Raw genomic sequence first — 10,759 nt, forward strand, 5'->3', positions numbered from 1 at the left:
TTTTTTTTAAAGATGTGGGGATCCAAACGGATTAATGACTATGTGAATCAAATCCTATCCATTTGATTTAATCCTTAATCTGAAACCAATCCGGTCTGATTCTAACACATGCCATATTTTCAAATTATCAATGTTCAAAGATTTAAAGAAAATCTACTTTCTTACTACAAATATAGAGGGAAATCAAAAGGGCTAAAACGTTTTATCTATATGTATTTATATGAAATTAAGAATAATAAAAAAATTATTAAAATATGTTTGGATCGGATTGTGGTAGATCTGAATCTGATCCGAAAATTTGATTTTTTTATTTTTTATTTTTTATCGGATCAGATTGTATCGATTTGAATATCGTGTATATTTTAGATCATTGCCAGCCCTAAATAAAAAAAAAAAAAAAAAAATACTAAATTGATTTCCATATCTTAGACTCACTTCTAGTTCAAGTATTTTCAACTCATGCTCTAGCATTGTCTTGTATCCTTGCCTAGTTAACAAGTACACTTTACGAATTTCAAGAGCTTTGAATTCCCCAAAGATATTATTAGATTAAAAAAGGTTTATGTTATAAAATAGAGGTGTTGACAACATGAATGAATATAGTTCTATAAGAACAAATTTTCTTCATACTTCGGTGTTTTGCAATTTCTCTTAGTTTTCTTAGTTTTAAGACACGTTATCAACACCAAATATTTGCTTACTGATTTCTAGGAGGACTCTACTTCTTTTGTTCTTTATTAAAAGGTAATCTTTTTGTTTTATTATTTTTTATGAAAATGTATGAAAACTAATTTTATGTACGCTTCATTTTGTTCAGAAACTAGTAGAAAGTTTGCTCTTAATTTTTTTTTTAACAAAAACCTCTTGAAGAGGTTGTACATCGTGAAGATGGATTTTTAAGGGAACTCTTGAAGAGGACATCCTAAAGATAATTTTTTTTTTTTTGGATATATCTACAGTCCAAACCTGAAGTTTGGATGCTCTACATGATTAAGTTGGTACCCTTTTTTTTTTTTTTAACCCTTTTATATCATCTTAACCCTTTTTTTTTATTATTAATTATATCATCAAACCAAATTGAACAAAAATTCAATGGTTTTATGTGTAGAACCAGAAGTTCTTACAATCACATAATATATATTAGAACCTAAAGTTCTATCGAAATTCTGAATATTTTGTATAGGAATAAGGACCTGAAGTTCCTTAATCATTGATCAAAATAGAACTAGAAGTTCTACAAAATTTAACACTTATGTATATTTATTGATGAGCTATTTTTAATCATAGTTTTTTTTAAACCCATTACATATGTCTAATTGTGCATCTTTATTGAACATGTCCTAGATTAAAAAAAAAAAGAATGAAAAATATCGCTAAGCTTCAGTTCAAGGCTCTTGACCTATAATTAAAAAATTATTTATCCTGGATCTTGGATACAAAAATCTACCTACAATCTTTGGACCTTGGAAATGCCATAAAGGCTAGTAGCACTATGTCCCAACAGGACAAAGCTAAAGCTCTTATCTTCCTGAGGAGGTGTAGACACCCCAATTTGAACAGGCCCCATGCAAAAGGGTCCAAAAATAGTATTTTTAAAAACTAAAAGGACACAAACCCTCAAAAGGGTAGTTTTTCAATTAAAATAAAAGCCCCAAAATCCCAATGAACCTATGTAATCGTTTTAAAAGAAAACCTTTTTCCTGAAAAAACCCATTAAACTCCTAGGCCCATCACTCGACCTAGTCATCCTAACCCTAGCCAATTCCTCTAAATGCTTTGACCTAGTCAACCTAACCCTAGTAAATTCCTCTAAATGCCTCAATCCAACCAATCTTACCCTAGCCAATTCCTCAAAATGCTTCAATCAAATCTAACTCAAACCTAAGCCTAACCTAATCTAACTAAAACCGCAACCTAATCCTAAGCCCAACATACAAAAACTCATTTTAAATCCCACATCCTCCCAAACCTTAAACTATATCCATATCCATAATCTTAACCAATCAACACAAAAAATTTATGATAAAAAAAATGACACATGCCACCCCCATAACCAAGTTCCTGAAAGAAATCATTTTCATCAGCCACATCACTATTCCCACAACATGTCACATGGCACCATCTAACCCCATCACACTGTCCTAGAAACACTCCATAAGTCAACTCCATACCCTACACCCCAATTTTCTTAATCAACACATCTAACCCACATTCCCATTCCCTTTTGACATTTGTCACCATCTCCTCCACCCTCTCAAAACCAACTACCTAACCACCATACTTTAGCCACTCCCTTCATCAACCACCTCATTTGGGTCACACTTAGCCAAAGAATGATTTGTAAGACCAACCCATATGGATCAAAAAGATCCATTCACACCCTTTACCCTTCTTACCCTCCACCCACCTTAAGTCCCAACCAAAATCTTCAAAAAACCCAAGTTATTTTTCACCACCTTTTACTTTTTCCGTATCCTACCCCTAAAAAGTCCTTCAAAAACCTACAAAAGCCCACTTCTCTCTCCCAAATCACTCATATTAAAACTCTTCCCATCAAGTTTCATCTCTCTCAATCTCTCATCTCTAAAAATCCTATCAACTCACCACCTCAACTCACTCAACTCATAACCTAAAAGTCCATCAATCTCAACCCTTTACATTACAAACATCTCAAAAATCATCTTTACTACAGTAAAGGAAAAATCAAGAAGCTCTCATTTTGAAGACAAATAAGAAGAATCATAGAAGAAGGAACAATAATAAGGTAGAGTAAAGACAAAAAGAAATAATTCTCCCTTCTCTCCCTTCCATTCCCTCTCTTATATCTCTCTCTCTCTTCTTTTTTTATTTTCGATTTTAGATCAACCTTAGAGTGTAGTGGAAACTCTCACTTAGACTCGGTAGACTAGTCTTTGGCTCGATTGAAAGGGTAAAGGTTGAAAACCGCTTTCAAAATTTTTTTTACAAATTCCTACACAATTTACACCCTCCACAAAATTATTTTCGAGGCTAAGGCATAGGCCCCCTTATTTTATGAGAATGTGCCCTTAAAAAACAAAGCCCACACATTTTCAAAAATGTATTCAAAAGGCATTGGGATAAGAGGGATCTTTCTTTTCCATAAGGAACCATTCTTGATCTAAGTCGAGATTAAAGTCCCTCGAACTTGAGGGCACAAAATCGAATTTTCCTAATTTTTTTTATCTTTCTTTTATTGTTGAAAAACGATTGAATCTAAGGTTCCAACCGAAGGTGAAGAAAGTAGGGTACCTAGCACCTTCCATATCTTCTAATTGAATCCCTTACCTAGATCTTAGGTACATTAGTATCCTATATGTACAAGAGTCACTACAAACAAAAAAATGATTTTTCAGGTGTCCATTCACACCCTTTTTAAAAAAAGAATGGTGATGACTTTAACCACGTAATTTTGATGTTTCATACTTGAAAATCTTATAGCTACAAGTGTTACATCCATGATGACCGAAAAATTGAGTACTTAACAGAACAAGATCCTCTAAACCTGTGGAACTCTTTGAATAAGAGCTATGACCACAAAAAAGAGTCATACTTCCAAATTCTTGCCATGAGTGGTTAAACTTGAGGTTCCAATATTTTAAGTCTGTATCTATTTATGATTGTGCCATGTTCAAAATAACTTCCAAGCTGAAGCTAGTTAGAGAAATTGTAGAGAATGCACATATGTTGGAAAAACATTATTCACTTTCACTCCTCAGACATGTTCCTGCAGCAGCTATATCAAGAACGTTGATTCAAAAAGTACTCTAAACTTATCTCCTATCTACTGATTGTTGTGCAAGATAATGATCTCCTGATGAAGAATCATAGTTCTAGATCTATTGGATTTGTAACATTCCCATAAGTGAATGTTAACTTTGTTTAGGGTCATGGAAAAGATCAAGGTAAAGGATAGGGATGTCGAGGTAACCTCAGAAGAGGTATCCACTATACTATGGGTTTACAACAAGAAGTCAATTAAAAAAATCTTTAAAAGTGGAATGTCCCTCATACTAGGAATAACAAAGGGCTAACTCATCCAAATAAATCAACAATCTCATCAACATTTGTCACATATGCGATCGAAGCGTACATTATTCACGAACCTATCTTTCGTCCAAGAGACTTGTAGAACAAATGAGGATGACATCTGTCTTGTAGACAATGCAACAATCCATACCATTTTGAAAAACTATAAGTTTTTCTTAGAATTGACATACAATCTAGCTAAGGTTTTAGCCATAGCAGGACCTGTGCAAGTCATTGAAGGCTCCGAAAGAGCACATATAATATTACCCAAAGATACCCACATATCCATTTAAAATACATAATACTCGAGCAATTCCAGAAGAAATTTTCTTAGTTTTATAGATATAAGAATGAATGAATACTACTTTGAAACTAACTATGAAGGTTGTAGATATGAAATTTTCGAGTCCGAAGATATCTCCTACTTGGATATGGAGTCGTCACCATTCTTTTTTTTTTTTTTTTTTTAAAAGGGTGTGAATAAGCATCCGAAAAGTAGTTTTGTAAAAAAAAATTAGTAGTGATTCTCATACATAAATGTGTTGGTCCACCCAAGATCTAGGTAAGGGGTCCATATTAGAGAATAGGAAAGGTGTTAGGTAGTTTACTCCCTCCACCATTGGTGGTAACCTTGTAGTTAGTCAATTTTGAAAAAAAAGAATAAAAAGTTAGAAAAATTCAATTTATGCCCTCGAGTGTGAGGGGCTTCAATTCGATTTCAAACAATGAGGGCTTTCTTATTGAGGAAGGGGCCTATCATGGTCCATAACTTTGAGAACACATTTAGAAAAACTTTAAACTCTTTGGTCAAGGGCCCATTTCCAAAAGGAAGGTTAGTTTCAAATTGTTTTGTGGTAGTGCACTGGTGTAGGGATTTTTTAAGAAATGTATAGAAAATGTTTTTCAACCTCTACCCTTTCGACCGACCCGAAACCCAATCTACTAGAAGTAGATGAGGGTTTGCATTATATCTTAGGGTTGATCTAAAAACTAAAAATAAAATAATATGGAGGGGAGAAGTAGAATGGGAAAATAGAGTAGGGAATTATTTTCTTTTTTTTATTTTAGTCTTTTCTATCTTGTTCTTCTTCCTCGTTGACTTTTCTCTTGACTTTCAAGTGATGTACTTCCTTGACTTAGTCTTGGTATGAGTAGGTGTAAGAGTTTTTGTGTTTGAAGGATATGGGTGTAAATATTATGAGAAAAGGAGTTGAAAGTTGAGAGTGAATTGAAAGAGAGTGGGGTTTTATAGAGAGTTTAAGTATTCGAGGGAGAAATGATGAGAATAGGGGGGGTTATAAGATTTTGGAGGCACCTTTTAGGGATAGAATAAGGTGAAGTGGTGAAAAAGGATAGAATGGCGTAAGGTTTATGAATAGGGTATGTGTAATTTGAGGGTAGTAGAAGGGTATTTGTGGAAGGGGATGTAAATGGGTGGCTTGTGATTCAAATGGGTTGAATTTTTCTAACCCATTTGGATTGAATATTAGGTGAGGTAAATGGAGTGCGTTTTTGTTAAAAAAATGGTGGTATATAAGAGGGTTGTTGTTGATTTTTTTGAGAGGGTGGAGGAGTTGGTGACATGTGTAAAAGAGGTGTGGGATGTGTGTGTGTTAAGTGAGTTGATTAAAGATAAAGGGTGTGGGGATGACTTGTGAGGGATTTAGAAAGAATGATGAGGGTAGATTATAACATGAGTGTGGGTTGAGATGTGGGTAAGTTGGTCTTTTAGAGAAAGGTGATGTGGTTGGTAGATGAATTAAGGAGGTAGGTTGTGATGACGACATGTGTCAAATTTTGATGATCATTAATGATTGATTGTGATTCTTGGGCTTGGGTTGAGACTTGGGCTTATGTTTTGGGTTGTATTTTTAGGTCCAAGGGCTTAGGTATTGAGTTAAGATTGATTGAGTTAGGGTATGTGTAGGATTGAATTAGGTTGAGGTGAGGTAATGATTGTAAGAAAATGGGAAAGTTCCTAGCCTATTAGCCAAGTAAAAAGGGCCCGAGGTCATTTATTTGAACTAAAACAAGCTTTTGAGGGTTTGGGCTTTGAGATCCAATCTAATTTTTAGGTATTTTGGGCACTTTAAAGAGAAGGCCTACTCAAATTTGGGTGTCTACAGCTGTCTTTTTTTGTAGGAATTATATGTAAAGAATTGCAAAGAATAGACAAAACCTTTACTTGTATGAGCTCGAATAAATTTTGAAAACACCGAGTTGTTTTCATAGATTTGATGAAAAGATGACTACCTAAGCACGGGGTCTGATAGGGTTAGCCTTTTGAATTCCTTGACCTCGTGGCACGAAGCTTGTTCGATGCCTCGAATTTGTAATAGTTTGATGAAAATTTTAAAACGGGCATTTTCTAATTAGTTTTGGTAATTTGATATATTTGGGTACGTTGATGGAGCACGAACTGAATTTCGCATGTTCTGTTCGTGCATAATGCTTAGATTCAAATGCATTCTTTTTTGTTTCGTACATAATGTACGAACTGAATTACTTTTATTTTATTCGTGCATGGGGCACAGACCAGCACGGGATTTTAAATCAAAACGACGCGCTAGTTGCTCTACTTCACTACTTCATTTCAATTTCTCTCTAGTTTTCCCATTTTCATTTCTTCTTGCTCTTGTTGCAATCTTGGGTTGTCGGGGTGATTCTTGCACAAGTTTTGAGCGTGCATGCGGATTTGACGAGCGGGGTGATCCAGACATCGATCATTTGTTGCATTTTCTAGACTTTTTTCTCGAATAGAGTTCGGTTCATCTTCTCTTTTCTTAAATTATTTTTGTTTCGCTTTGAACAACCTCTATCGTATACCCACTTGTCTTTTGAACGTGACATGGTGAACACGAGTGTTTACTTTTCATACTTTTGTCATTTTTTTATTTTATTTTTGAAAAACCTTTAACGTATGTATGCTTGCTTGTTCTGTAACATGCGATGATGGTCATTGTTGGTTTCCTTTTCTATGTTTTTTCCTCGTTTGTTTTTTTTTTTAAAACCTCTATTGCATGTCCATATGTCATGTCGATGTCCTTCTTTGTTTAAACATGTACCCTTAAAAATCATAAGGTCTACTTTGAATACCAGGACAAGTTTCTTAGGTATGGGTGCAATTGGGTCCTAATGGACTTTGGGTTTATGATAGGTAGGGATGGTTATGTGGGGGTTAAGTCCGGTTCAAAATGAGTTTTAGGTTTTGGGAATGGTTTGAGCGATGTTTGGGTGAGCTTTCATTGAGTTGGGGTAGGTCAAGTCGAGTTGCGATTTTTATAGGTTTTGGGGTAAAGAGGTATGGTCATTGAGGGAGATAGGTCATCGAGTTTTTAGATTGGTTCATTGGGTTCAAAGTGGCACGAAGATTAAGTTGAGGGGTTTTGAATGGGTTCCCTTGGGTTGGAGTTGGTTCTAGGTAGGATGGGTTAGGTAGAAGCTCAAGTTAGGTTTGTTAGGGGAGGGGCAATGATTTGGATAAAGTCTCAATTTTTGGTTGTCGATGGGTAGGTTAGGTTTAGTTCCAATGTATGGTTTGTTCTCATTGAATCATCGGCTTTCTATGTAGATGGTGCATACTCAAGGGAGTTGGGTAGCTCTTATTGGTGAGGCTGGAGGTAGACCGGTTGTGAAGGTAGTTATGAGCACAATGAGGTAACCCATTATAGGGAGTCCTTGGTGAGCAACTCATTGTTAGGGAGCGATGAGGAGGCTAGCAATTCATGACATCGGTCTACGATTTGACCTGTGCTTGGGGGAGGATGAGCTAAGAGAGTAGAGGGTACAGCTGGCAAAGGTGACTAAGGGGACAAATGTTGAGGAGTTGAGGAAGCCTGGATTGCCATATCGATAGAAGCTCAAGAGGGAGTGTTGGATACTTTTCTCTTAATAAGACTAAGCGGCCATGTCTTGATGTACGTGAGAATGGATGTGCCAACTCACTATCCCTCCAACAATTTTAGAGGTAGCTGAAGGATGTTCATGACGAAATATGTCCTCTTCACCGAGGATTTGAGGGGACCGTTTACTTGGGCTGACTTTGGAGCATTCTTGAGGATCCCCTATTTCAGATTGGACCGGTCAATTTTCTTGGTGATGGTGGAACGGTGGTTTCTTGCTACGCACACCTTTCATATGCCTGATAAGGAGATAGGGGTTTGGCCATTAGATTTTGTCGCCATCATAGGTATCACGATGGAAAGGGAACTCAATTTTCTTTATATGCTCCCCATTGAGGAGATTGTAGATCTGATTAGGACTCCATTCATTCTAGTTGTTGAGGTCGACAAGTTGCATCGATTGAGCATGCGATTTCTTTGGTCAACTTTGGACCATTGAGGGCGTACCGTCTGGCGAGGAAATGATGACTTCGCTGCGGTCTTTCGTCTCAGCTTCTTTTGCTTGTTGGGGAGTTGTATTTTATTTATTTAGAGGACGACTCTCTATGGTGATGACCTAGTCCTTCCCTTTCCACCAGGACATCCTTCGCGTGGCTAATTACGACAGGGGAAATCTTATTTATGGCACCATTCTAGGTGGCCTAGATCAGGTTGTGGAAGACATCACTTCTCATTGGGGCGGATGGATGTTTATTAGGTTATTCTGGCCATTTATCGAGGTACATTTCGTCCCAAGACTTGGGCCTTTGAATTTTTTATTCTTTCTATCGATTAGCTTGATCCTGTCATTTTATTTCTTTTCAACTTTTCGTCCATGTCTATTTACCCTATTACCTCCCAACAATGCATCGTCCGGACGAGGGCTACCTTTCGGGGACTTTTTGGGTGACTCGGGACTTGTGCAGCATCAAAAGCAACTCCCATAGTGCTTGGGCCCACTACGATAGGTGTGTTTTCACGAAGTGAGCAATCTTGTTTCGTTTAGTAGAGTCAGACATTTCTTCTTGGTGTTTGGAGTCTGATTGTTTTCTATTTTGCAATCTTCTCTCACCTTCCTAGACCTTCCTTACTCAGACTAGGAGCACCGAGAGGTATGTGCAACCTTTGATCGGGACGTGCGGCGGGAGATTTACCCGTGTTTTATCGACCGTCTCTCCTATATATCCTACATTGGAGAGTAGTTATTATTTCAGCATGATCGGTATCTCATTATTATGGCTATTTCGATGACACCTTCCTTGATGGATTTGATGGCAGATGAGTACTTGGTTTAGGTTCGTAGGGTACCAGCACAGGGGTGTAGACACCCCATTTTTGCATCCACCTGATTAATCAAGTCGTCAGCCCGATCGCAAAGGTTCCCAATGATGGATGTCTATTCCAATGCTTTATTTTGTTACCAGATTGTTTCAGAAATCTGGATGAGGTATCTCGAACTGGCAAAACTTAGAAACCACGCTACACTAGGAAAATACGACCCCAGAAACATAGAAATCATCATCTTACAAACCAAAAAGAAGCTTCACGATAAAAATCACTAAAAATAACTAAATTATCAAAATACCCCTAACATCAAAACAACCCTAGAGCCTGCATTACGCTTAGGAAAACCTACTCAAACATATAAAACAACAAATCAAAACCAAGTAAACCACTTCGTCAATTTTCACAAAATTTGATAAAATTACGAAAATACCCCTTATAAAGTTCACGACCATTTCATACAAAAAACTTCATAAATGACAAAAACCAACATTCTCATTGAATTCCTTGCGAAAAACTGATTTCAAAACATTCTGGAACATGGAAAAACGACTTAAAACGTAAAAAATCCTCTCCGAGGGCAAAATGATAATTTCACAATTTTAATAATTAAAAATTTCGAAATTAATAAATAAATCATTAAACAATGTAAAGTGAAACATTAATAAAATTAATTTTAAAATGTGAACAAAAAATCGATCAATCAGGCTTTCAGGCAAAATTGTTGAGGGTTCGCAAGATATTTCTTTAAGGACCCCTCCATTTGGGGGTCCAAAGAATTAAAGATATAATAGAGAGGGGTTCTCCAAAAATTTAAAGTCAATTAAGCGAGACTAAAGTCAAGATATTAAAGTCAATTAAATAAGACTAAAGTCAATTAAGTATGACTAAAGTCAAATATTAAAGTCAATCTCATAAGACTAAAGTCAAAACCCTAAATCAAAACCCTAATCTAAATTAATCAAGTCAATCTCATAAGAATAAAGTCAAAACCCTAATCTAAACTAATCAAGTCAATCTCATAAGACTAAAGTCAAAACCCTAAGTCAAAGCCCTAAAGACTAAGTCCATCTCATGAGACCAAAGTCAAAACCCTAATTAAAACTCTAAAAGAAACCCTAATCAAACCCTAATGCTTCTAAAAACTTTATAAATAGGAGCCTCCACACCCTATTTTCGTATTAAAGAAAAACCCTAGGAAAAGTAGGTGAAGAAGCCTCCACAACCTCTCCAAAACCCTAATTTTGGAGCCTCAACTCCTTACCTAACACCCCTGCTTCGATTTTAGCCTAAAAAACACCCAAAAACCTCTCAAAAACATCTCAAAAATCCACAACAAATTCGAAGCACCTAGATCCAAGAAGGAGATACCTTACATCGGAGATCAGAAATCAGATTCGGAGATAGAACGAAGTAAGGAATACGGTACAAGGAGCCATTTTCACTAGATCTGAGGGAATAACACTTTTGCAGATCGAAGGTAAGAATTTCATTATTTTTTAATCTAGATTTGTCATTAGCGATGTAGATTTATTTGGGATAAGTAG

Source organism: Akebia trifoliata, chromosome 15, assembly GCF_017979445.1.
Source record: "Akebia trifoliata isolate Shusen 1 chromosome 15, ASM1797944v1, whole genome shotgun sequence".
Lineage (NCBI taxonomy): Eukaryota > Viridiplantae > Streptophyta > Magnoliopsida > Ranunculales > Lardizabalaceae > Akebia > Akebia trifoliata.